Below are 12525 nucleotides of genomic sequence, written 5' to 3' on the forward strand. Positions count from 1 at the left end.
TTGTCCTGCGGGAGGCTCGCTCCAGGGGAGACCTCCTCTGCAATGGAACGAAAGTACTCTTTTTCCCGGATTACACATTAGAGGTACAGCAACAACACCTCTCGTTCATGGAAGTGAAACAAAAGCTTAAATCAATGGACATCCAGTATAGTCTCCTGTTTCCAGCCAACCTCCGGGTGATCTATAATAATAATACCTACTTCTTTGAGCAGCCGACCGCGGCATGGACCTGGCTAATGGAAGAAACCCCACTAGATATGCACAGAACAGGATCACGGCCACCGCTTAAGACAACACCAGCTCACCCAAGGGGACAACAACCGATGCGCAGTCAGCGCACACGCTCTCGGAAACGAAGAGGAAGACATAGATCCAGCTCGGACTCCCCTCCCGGGGCTCATCGATCAGAACCCAGACACCCACAATCGAAAGAGAATTCCAGAGCCACCCTGACAAGCCTGAAACCACAGGACACAACCAAGATCCAGCTAGAGACACAAGAAGACTCTGACTTGTCCCGTAGTCCAATCCTGTGACTGCATAGGTGGAACTTATTCTGGGAAAGACTTAAGACAAGCGTTATGCCTAACTTGATCACACATCGAGTATTATACATTTATGCATGATCAGATACTAGGGAGGGGTTCACCTCCACCAATACCACAGCCTTACCACTCAAAAGCTATCTCACCAGTTTTAGAATTGAGGGGCTATGTATAGGGGCGACAGATGCTTCTGGGGGGAAGTATGGGGTGGGGACGGTGTTGGGGGCAAGTGGGTTCCGGCCTCGTTCAAAAGGCCAATGTTAGAATTTGTATGCAAAGGCAAGATTCATATTTTTTTTTCATTGAGGCACAGGGCAGGGTGCTTAATGACTCAACAGATATAATAGAGTCTGAGAATTGGCAGCAGGAAGATAGAAAGATAAGTCCTTCAGAGTCGCTCAAACTAGTAGCTAAAGGTTGTCTCAACAACTGTAAAATCCCACCTACAATCACACCCCCCCCATGAATCAAGTACAAAGTATGTCATGGAACATCAACGGGATCCTAGACAAAATTAAACGTACTGCAGTATTCACCTTCATACATAGATACCATCCAGAAATACTCATGTTGCAGGAAACCCACCTTTTGTGGGATAAATACCCATTCCTGACTCGTCGAGGATTTGATAGTGTGTACCATGCAGGATACACACGTGGGTCACTAGAAGTACCCATATTATTGCATCGTACCTTCCCTGTGACACACATCCAAGTACCGAGGGACCAACAGGGGCGGTTTGTAGCCATTACCGGTAAGGTAGAAGGGATCACATTTAATATAATAAATATCTACGCCTCTCCCTCCCTGGTCAGCTCAACCCTCTAGGCACTCACAAAACTTCTCTCTGACCTACCCCCTGGGCACACTATACTAGGTGGCGACTTCAATGCAACCCTGGACCCGACCTTCGATGTAGACGGCCCACTTACCACATATAGATGTACACTGGCAACCAAAATTAAGGGGTGGTTATCTGCCATGGGACTATGTGACGCCTGGCGGATATGGCATCGAGGGAGAGACAATTCACCCACACCTCAGCAACCCATGGCTCCCAATCCAGAATAGACCTGATGCTTCTTCCGAGCACAGATTGTACAACCCTCTCACACATCAAGATTCTAGCCAGAGGAATCTCTGACCATGCCCCTCTCCGGCTCATACTAGGCCCGGCCCGCCCCCGGCGTCGCCCCATGTGGCGGCTAAATGCATGGTATCTCCAAGATGAACACTTTAAGGAACAATTAAGTCAAGCACAAGCAGAATACTTCCACCTAAACGAAGGCTCGGTAACCTCGGAGGGCACTCTATGGGTGGCAGGGAACACGGTATTAAGAGGTATGGCTTAAAATCTGATACGTAATCAGGAACGTGCCAAAACGCTACATATCACACAGCTAGAGCTCCGAGCAATAAACCTCGAAAGAGACAACGTAATAAACCGAAGCGAGAAACTGACGCAACAACTCCTCCTAATCTGAGAGGAGATATGGTGTCAATCCCTGGAGGCCGCAAAACATTTATGGAGGGCCAGCACTGGAAGGCTATATGGCTGGGGGAACAAGACCGGGAAGATGCTGTATTGGTTGATCTCCCGCGATCACGCCTCCAAGATCGTCCCTGAAATTTATGACGGGGATGGGGCCCTGGTTACGGGTCATACCGAAATTGCGAATGCTTTTGACAACTATTACCATACACTGTACCAAGCATCTACACAAATAGATTCACATCAAACACGTCAACTACTTGACGAGATCCCCATCCCACAGTTACCTATGATAGAAGCACAGCTTTTAGAGGAAGGAACCCATTAGAGAGGAAGAAATTGGGGCAGCAATCTCGACATTTAACACTGGCAAGACGCCTGGTCCCGATGGGTTCCCCCCAGAATATTATAAGGCGTTTAGAGAAGTCCTGACCCCACGTCTCCCACGCCTTTTCACAGAAATAGGAAAAGGTGGATCCTTTCCTCCTGAACTAGATACAGCCATGATCGTGGTGCTCCCCAAAACCCGGCCCCCCTCCGCCTCACTGCGTGGATTACAGACCAATATCATCGATTAACAGATATTAAAATTTTCACCTCTATCCTTGCCACTCGCATCAAAAGGGTACTGCCGCAGCTAATCCATCCTGACCAATGTGTGGTTTATGGCAACCCGCAGTACACAACACTGTTTCCGCCGGCCGCACGTAGCCTTGGCGGAGAGACGCCGGTTGCCCCAAAGCCTGTCCCTCTTGCTCATAGATTTTGAAAAGGCTTTTGATTCGGTTGACTGGGGATTCCTTCTACTGGTCCTCCGATGGGCAGGCATAGAAAAACAAATTTGCCACCTAATTAAAGCATTATACACTAACCCTACGGCCTGTGTACAGGTCAATGGGACCATATCCCACAGGTTTGACATCCGCAGAGGTACTCGACAGGGATGTCCCCTATCCCCTCTTTTGTTTACCCTGGCCATTGAGCCTCTACCCCAGATGATCAGAGCGGGCTCAGTATACCGAGGATGGAAATGGGGTCCATCTCATGAAGACAGGATAGCTCTATATGCAGATGAGCCACACGCAAATTAAGTTTTAAATACCTAGGGATCTGGGTAACCTTTCTGCTCAAATTAATACGGGCCAAAACTTTATCTCCTCTGCTAACAAGAATCAAAACGGACATGCAGAGATGGCAAATCCTCCCCTTGAATGTGATGGGGCGGGTGGCCCTATATAAAATGATGATCTTGCCAAGACTCCTATACATATTCCAAAATGTTCCCATCCTCATCCCCCACTCCTGGGTCAAAAATCTCGAAAGCATCACCGGAAGATTTCTATGGAGAGGTAACAGACATCGAGTAGCGATACAACATTGCCGGAGAGGAATGTATGATGGAGGTTTGGGTGCGTCAGATCCATATCTATATTACCTGGCTACCCAATTGATAGTGGTCCATGACTGGTTTAATGTGGGCTGGGAAGACCCGGCGTATAAGATAGAATTGACACTCCTGGGGTTTCCACAGGTTCTTGACATGCTGTATGGAGCATCGCTTCCTCGTGACATGGAGGAAACAAAAAAAGTGGTCTTCCTGGCATGAAGAGCCGCGTTACGCCACACTCACTGAAATACTGTTATCACCCTCCAGACTCCGCTATGGAGAAGGAAAGGGATGTATGCCTCGGCCACGATGGAGGGATTCGCAACATCGGACCTAATAGGCATTTCCCTGGTTGGGGACATATGGAAAGGGAGGGCCATGAAATTGTTCCAAGACCTACAAGCAGAATTTCAATTAAACCAGACACAGTTCTTTGGATACCTTCAACTAAGACACAAACTGCGAACCCATCTGCCCACCACAAGCCCTATACCGGACTTTAACCCACTGGAAGCCAAAATACTCATGGGAAATATGGAGGGGAAAGGCATTTCTCAACTTTACAAAACACTAATCAACAACACTCCTGATAACTTAGTCATTTTTAGGTCTAAGTGGGAATCATGGCTCGGACCCCTAGAAGAAACGGAATGGAGGGAAGCCTTGATGGCGCCCAAGGAATTGGCAACATCGCAAGATTCCGCATGATACAATTCTATTATTTATATGTGGTCTATCTGACACCATCCAAACTACACAAAATGGGAGCCCGCGCCCTTCTGCCAAATGCCCAAGATGCCCGAATGAACCAGCAGACTTCTTTCATATGGTATGGACCTGTCAAAAAATACAAAAGTACTGGGAAGGGGTGATCCGAGATATAGGAAGGGCACTGGGTCAAGAAATACAAAAATCAGCCAAGCTAATCCTATTGGGGGTAAAGGAAGAAATGGGAGGAACACATGCTAAACGAACACTGACAGCTACGGCATTATTAGTCGCTAATAGAGATATCCCTGCAGCGTGGACGTCCCCAGAAGTCCAGTTGATCCAGAAATGGAGGAAGGGGGTGGATTGGTGTGCCAATCAGGAGAAACTGGTATTTGAGTCTAGAGGGTGCCCACACAAATTCGAAAAGATATGGGGACGATGGCTAAAATTGATGACATAAACCAGATACGTAATAAGATACTTAATGTTTCAAGGGGACACTACGATGGCTAGATCTGCTGATAGCACCACAACCCATTATTGTTGATGGCTAACAACGATACTAAAACAATGATAAGATGTACAAATTCCATACGTCCTTGCCTTGTACTTGAACCTGTTTTTTCCTTCCTTTTCTATATATGTCTGAAAAACAATAAACATTTGTTTATAAAAAAAAAACACTGGAATACTGCTGGGCGTGCACTCAGAAATCGGGCTTTTTTAAAGGCAAAAAACAGGGGGGCAGATAGTTTTTAAACACAATTTAAATCACAGAAATAGATTAAAACTGTCTCCTAAAAACACACTCTGCAAGATGTATGTAGCCTTTTTACTGAGAAGTAAAAAGGGGGGGTTATGTGCCACAAACTAGCAAGGTAATTCACACAGTCACGGCAAAAACGGATTTAAAAAAAACACCGCTTTAAAAGAGGCCAGGCTCCCTGAAACACAGAGAGTCCAAGGTAAAACAGACACCGGTAGCTGAAATAAACACTTTTGAACAAATAATACTATTTACCCAGAAAAATCTCAGGACTCCTCACGTAGTTTTTTTTGCAAACCTTGAACACTGGGCTGTATCAGGATGCAGGGAAGATGCTGAGGATCACAAAATGGAGGTGGCTGTTTTGGGCTTCCCTCCAAAACTTAAGGGGCCAGAGCAGGTGTGGGGGGGACGGGGCTCAGGTGCAACAGGGATTCAGAGAGCCAATCAGCTAAGTCCAGTCCCTGTGGGCAGGGGGAAAGGCAGCTGCTACTCTATTCAGAATCTCCTAGGATACAGACAGGCTGAATCCACACTTCCAAGCTAGCAGGGTCTACTTTCCAGGTAAGGGAGAGATTGTTTAAAAAACAAACACTGGAATACTGCTGGGCGCACACTCTGAAATTGGGCTTTTTTAAAGGCAAAAAACAGGGGGGCTGAGAGTTTTTAAACACAATTTAAATCACAGAAACAGATTACAACAGTCTCCTAAAAACACACTCTGCAAGATGTGTGTAGCCTTTGTACTTAGAAGAAAAGGGGGAGGGGGTATGTGCCACAAACTAGCAAGGCAATTTACACAGTCACAGCAAAAACTATTTTTTAAAGAAACACCACTTTAAAAGAGGCCAGGCTGCCTGAAACACAGAGAGTCCACAGTAAAACAGAAACAGGTAGCTGAAATAAACACTTTTGAACAAATAATACTATTCACCCAGAAAAATCTCAGGGCTCCTTACCTAGGTCTTTTTGCAATCCTTGAACACTGGGCTGTATCAGGACACAGGGAATATGCTGAGGCTAACAAAATGGAGGTGGCTGTCTTGTCTTACCTCCACAAACTTAAGGGGCCAGAGCAGGTCGGGGACTTGGGGTTCAGGTGCAACAGGGACTCTGACAGCCAATGATCTAAGTCCAGTCCCTGTGGCAGGAGGAAAAGAAGCTGCTGCTCTATTCAGAATCTCCTTGAATACAAACAGGCTGAATCCACAGTTCCAAGCTAGCAGAGTCTACTTTCCAAGTAAGGGAGAGATTGATTAAAAAACAAACACTGGAATACTGCTGGATGCACACTCTGAAATCGGGGATTATTAAAGGCAAAGATCAAAGGGGCAGACAGTTTTTAAACACAATTTAAATCACAGAAACAGATTAAAACAGACTCCTAAAAACACACTCTGCAAGAAGTATGTAGCCTTTTTACTTAGAAGAAAAAAGGGGGTGGGGTAGGTGCTACAAAGTAGCAGGGCAATTCACACAGTCATGGCAAAAACAAATTTAAAGAAAACACCACTTTAAAAGAGACCAGACTGCCTGAAACACAGAGTACACAGTAAAACAGACACAGGTAGCTGAAATAAACACTTTTGAACACAAAATACTATTTACCCAGAAAAACCTCAGGGCTCCTTACCTAGGTCTTTTTGCAATCCTTGAACACTGGGCTGTATCAGGACACAGGGAAGATGCTGATGCTCACAAAATGGAGGTGGCTGTCTTGGGCTTCCCTCCACAAACTTAAAGGGTCAGAGCAGGTGTGGGACGGCGGGGCTCAGGTGCAACAGGGACTCAGAGAGCGAATCAACTAAGTCCAGTCCCTGTGGGCAGGGGGAAAGGCAGCTGCTGCTCTGTCCAGAATCTCCTTGGATACAGACAGGCTGAATCCACCCTTCCAAGCTAGCAGAGTCTACTTTCCAGGTAAGGGAAAGATTGTTTAAAAAACAAACACTGAAATACTGCTGGGCGCGCACTCTGAAATTCGGCTTTTTTAAAATAAAAAAAACAGGGGGCAGACAGTTTTTTAACACAATTTAAATCACAGAAATACATTAAAACAGTCTCCTAAAAACACACTCTGCAAGATGTGTGTAGCCTTTTTAATTAAAAGAAAAGGGGGTGGGTATGTGCCACAAACTAGCAAGGCAATTCACACAGTCACGGCAAAGACACATTTTTTTTAAAACACCATTTTAAAAGAGGCCAGGCTGCCTGACACACAGAGAGTCCACAGTATAACAGAAACAGGTAGCTGAAATGAACACTTTTGAACAAATAATACTATTCACCCAGAAAAAATCTCAGGGCTCTTTACCTAGGTCTTTTTGCAATCTTTGAACACCAGGCTGTATCAGGACACAGGAAAGATGCTGAGGCTCACAAAATGGAGGTGGCTGTCTTGGGCTTCCCTCCACAAACTTAAGGGGCCTGAGCAGGTGTGGGGGGCAGGGCTCAGGTGCATCCGGGACTCAGAGAGCCAATCAGCTAAGTCCACTCCCTGTGGGCAGACAGCTGCTGCTCTATTCAGAATCTCCTTGGATACAGATAGGCTGAATCCACACTTCCAAGCTAGCAGAGTCTACTTTCCAGGTAAGGGAGAGATTGTTTAAAAGACAAACAATGGAATACTGCTGAGCGCGCACTCTGAAATCGGGCTTTTTTAAAGGCAAAAAACAGGGGGGCAGACAGTTTTTAAACACAATTTAAATCACAGAATTGGACTAAAACAGTCTCCTAAAAACACACTCTACAAGATATATGTAGCCTTTTTAATTAAAAGAAAAAAGGGGGGGGGTTATGTGCCACAAACTAGCAAGGCAATTCACACAGTTGCGGCAAAAATAAATAAATAAAAAAACACTTTAAAAGATGCCAGGCTGCCTGAAACACAGAGAGTCCACAGTTAAACAGACACAGGTAGCTGAAATAAACAATTTTGAACAAATTATACTATTTACCCTGAAAAATCTCATGGCTCCTTACCTAGGTCTTTTTGCAATCCTTGAACACTGGGCTGTATCAGGACACAGGGAAGATGCTGAGGCTGACAAAATGGAGGTGGCAGTCTTGGGCTTCCCTCCACAAACTTAAGAGGCCAGAGCAGGTGTGGGGGGCGGGGCTTAGGTGCAACAGGGACTCAGAGAGCCAATCAGCTACGTCCAGTCCCTGTGGGCAGGGGGAAAGGCAACTGCTTCTCTATTCAGAATCTCCTTGGATACAGACAGGCTAAATCCACACTTCCAAGCTAGCAGAGTCTACTTTCCAGGTAAGGGAGAGATTGTTTAAAAAACAAACACTGGAATACTGCTGGGCGCACAGTCTGAAACTGGCTTTTTTAAAGGTAGATAATAGGGGGGGCAGACAGTTTTTAAACACAATTTAAATCACAGAAACAGATGAAAATAGTCTCCTAAAAACACACTCTGCAAGATGTATGTAGCCTTTTTACTTAGAAGAAAGGGGGGGGGGGTATGTGCCACAAACTAGCAAGGCAATTCACACAGTCACAGCAAAAACTAATTAAAAAAAAATAAACACTTTAAAAGAGGCCAGGCTGCCTGAAACACAGAGAGTCCACAGTAAAACAGAAACAGGTAGCTGAAATAGACACTTTTGAACAAATAATACTATTCACCCAGAAAAATCTCAGGGCTCCTTAAATAGGTCTTGTTGCAATCCTTGAACACTGGGCTTCATCAGGACACAGGGAAGATTCTGAGGCTCACAACATGAAGGTGGCTGTCTTGGGCTTCCCTCCACAAACTTAAGGGGCCAGAGCAGGTGTTGGGGGCGGGGCTCAGGTGCAACAGGGACTCAGAGAGCCAATCAGCTAAGTCCAGTCCCTGTGGGCAGGGGGGAAGGCAGCTGCAGCTCCATTCAGAATCTCCTTGGATACAGACAGGCTGAATCCACACTTCCAAGCTAGCAGAGTCTACTTTCCAGGTAAGGGAGAGATTTTTTCAAAATCAAACACTGGAATACTGCTGAGCGCGCACTCTGAAATCGGTCTTTTTTTAAAGCCAAAAAACAGGGGGGCAGACAGTTTTTAAACACAATTTAAATCACAGAAACACATTAAAAGAGTCTCCTAAAAACACATTCTGCAAGATGTAAGTAGCCTTTTTACTTAGAAGAAAAAAGGGTGGGGTTATGTGCCACAAACTAGCAAGGCAATTCACACAGTCACGGCAAAAACACATTTAAAAAAACACCACTTTAAAAGAGACCAGGCTGCCTGAAACACAGAGCGTCCACAGTAAAACAGACACAGGTAGCTGAAATAAACACTTTTGAACAAATAATACTATTTTCCCAGAAAAATCTCAGGGCTCCTTACCTAGGTCTTTTTGCAATCCTTGAACACTGGGCTGTATCAGGACACAGAGAAGATGCTGAGGCTCACAAAATGGAGGTGGCAGTATTGGGCTTCCCTTCACAAACTTAAGGGGCCAGAGCAGGTGTGTTGGGAGGTGCTCAGGTGCAACAGGGACTCAGAGAGCCAATCAGGTAAGTCCAGTCCCTGTGGGAAGGGGGAAAGGCAGCTGCTGCTCTATTCAGAATCTCCTTGGATACAGACAGGCTGAATCCACACTTCCAAGCTAGCAGAGTCTACTTTCCAGGTAAGGGAGAGATTGTTTAAAAAATAAACACTGGAATACTGCTGGGCACGCACTCTGAAATTGAGCTTTTTTAAAGGCAAAAAACAGGGGGGAAGACAGTCTTTAAACAAAATATAAATCACAGAAACAGATTAAAACAGTCTCCTAAAAACACACTCTGTAAGATGTATGTAGCCTTTTTACTTAGAAGGAAAAAAGGTGGGGGGGGGGGGGTTAGGTGCCACAAAGTAGAAAGGCAATTCACACAGTCACGGCAAACACAAATAAATAAAAAAACACTTTAAAAGAGGCCAGTCTGCCTGAAACACAGAGAGTCCACAGTAAAACAGAAACAGGTAGCTGAAATAAACACTTTTGAACAAATAATACTATTTACCAGGCAAAATCTCAGGGCTCCTTACCTAGGTCTTTTTGCAATCCTTGAACACTGGGCTGTATCAGGACACAGGGAAGATGCTGAGGCTCACAAAATGGAGGTGGCTGTCTTGGGCTTCCATCCACAAACTTAAGGGGCCAGAGCAGGTGTGGGGGGGGGGCGGGGCTCAGGCGCAACAGGGACTCAGAGAGCCAATCACCTACGTCCAGTCCCTGTGGGCAGGGGGAAAGGAAACTGCTGCTCTATTCAGAATCTCCTTGGATTCATACAGGTTGAATCCACACTTCCAAGCTACCAGAGTGTACTTTCCAGGTAATGGAGAGATTATTTAAAAAACAAACACTGGAATACTGCTGGACGCGCACTCTGAAATCTAGCTTTTTTAAAGGTAGAAAACAGGGGGGCACACAGTATTTAAACACAATTTAAATCACAGAAAAAGATTAAAATAGTCTGCTAAAAACACACTCTGTAAGATGTATGTAGCCTTTTTACTTAGAAGAAAAAAGGGGGGGTTAGGTGCCACGAAGTAGCAAGGCAATTCACACAGTCACTGCAAAAACAAATTTAAAAAAAACACCACTTTAAAAGAGGCCAGGCTGCCTGAAACACAGAGAGTCCACAGTAAAACAGAAACAGGTTGCTGAAAGAATCACTATTGAACAAATACTACTATTTACCCAGAAAAATCTCAGGGCTCCTTACCTAGGTCTTTTTGAAATCCTTGAACACTGGGCTGTATCAGGACACAGGGAAGATGCTGAGGCTCACAAAATGGAGGTTGTTGTCTTTGGCTTCCCTCCACAAACTTAAGGGGCCAGAGCAGGTGGGGGGGTGGGGCTCAGGTGCAACAGGGACTCAGAGAGCCAATCAGCTAAGTCCAGTCCCTGTGGGCAGGGGGAAAGGCAGCTGCTGCTCTAGTCAGAATCGCCTAGGATAAAGACATGCTGAATCCACACTTCCAAACTAACAGGGTCTACTTTCCAGGTAAGGGAGAGATTCTTTAAAAAACAAACAGTGGAATACTGCTGGGCGCGCACTCTGAAATCGGGCTTTGTGAAAGGCAGAAAAAAGGGAGGGCATACAGTTTTTAAACACAATTTAAATAACAGAAACAGATTAAAACAGTCTCCTAAAAACACACTCTGCAAGATGTATGTAGCCTTTTTACTTAGAAGAAAAAAAGGGGGGGGGGTATGTGCCACAAACTAGCAAGGAAATTCACACAGTCACAGCAAAAACAAATTTTAAAAAACACCACTTTAAAAGAGGCCAGGCTGCCTGAAACAGAGTCCACAGTAAAACAGAAACAGGTAGCTGAAATGAATACTTTTGAACAAATAATACTATTTACCCAGAAAATTCTCAGGGCTCCTTACCTAGGTCTTTTTGCAATCCTTGAACACTGGGCTGTATCAGGACGCAGGGAAGATGCTGAGGCTCACAAAATGGAGGTGGCTCTCATGGGCTTCCCTCCACAAACTTAAGGGGTCAGAGCAGGTGTGGGGGGGCGGGGCTCAGGTGCAACAGGGTATCAGAGATCCAATCAGCTATGTCCAGTCCCTGTGGGCAGGAGGAAAGGCAGCTGCTGCTCTATTCAGAATCTCCTTGGATACAGACAGGCTGAATCCACCCTTCCAAGCTAGCAGGGTCTATTTCCCAGGTAAGGGAGAGATTGTTTAAAAAAACAAACACTGGAATGCTGCTGGGCGCGCACTCTGAAATAGGGCTTTTTTAAAGCCAAAAAACAGGGGGGCAGACAGTTTTTAAACACAATTTAAATCACAGAAACAGATTAAAACAGTCTCCTAAAAACACACTCTGCAAGATGTATATAGCCTTTTTACTTAGAAGATAAAAGGGGGGGGGGGGAGTTATGTGCCACAAAGTAGCAAGGCAATTCTCACAGTCACGGCAAAAACACATTAAAAAAGAAACACCACTTTTAAGGAGGCCAGGCAGCCTGAAACACAGAGAGTCCACAGTAAAACAGACACAGGTAGCTGAAATAAACACTTTTGAACAAATAATACTAATTACCCAGAAAAATCTCAGGGATCCTTACCTAGGTCTTTTTGCAATCCTTAAACACTGGGCTGTATCAGGACAGAGGGAAGATGCTGAGGCTCACAAAATGGAGGTGGGTGTCTTGGGCTTCCCTCCACAAACTTAAGGGGCCAGAGCAGGTGTGGGGGAAGGGCTCATGTGCAACAGGGACTCAGAGAGCCAATCAGCTATGTCCAGTCCCTGTGGGCAGGGCAAAAGGAAACTGCTTGTCTATTCAGAAACTCCTTGAATTCAGACAGGCTGAATCCACACTTCCAAGCTAGCAGAGTCTACTTTCCAGGTAAGGGAGAGATTGTTTAAAAATCAAACACTGGAATACTGCTGGGCGCGCACTCTGAAATCTGGCTTTTTTAAAGGTATAAAACAGGGGGGCAGACAGTTTTTAAACACAATTTAAATCACAGAAACAGATTAAAACAGTCTCCTAAAAACACACACTGCAAGATGTATGTAGCCTTTTTACTTAGAAGAAAAAAGGGGGGGGATTAGGTGCAAAAACTAGCAAGGCAATTCACACAGTCACGGCAAAAACAAATTTGAAAAAAACACCACTTTAAAAGATGCC

This window comes from Pleurodeles waltl, chromosome 7, assembly GCF_031143425.1.
Source record: "Pleurodeles waltl isolate 20211129_DDA chromosome 7, aPleWal1.hap1.20221129, whole genome shotgun sequence".
In the NCBI taxonomy this organism is placed as follows: Eukaryota; Metazoa; Chordata; class Amphibia; order Caudata; family Salamandridae; genus Pleurodeles; species Pleurodeles waltl.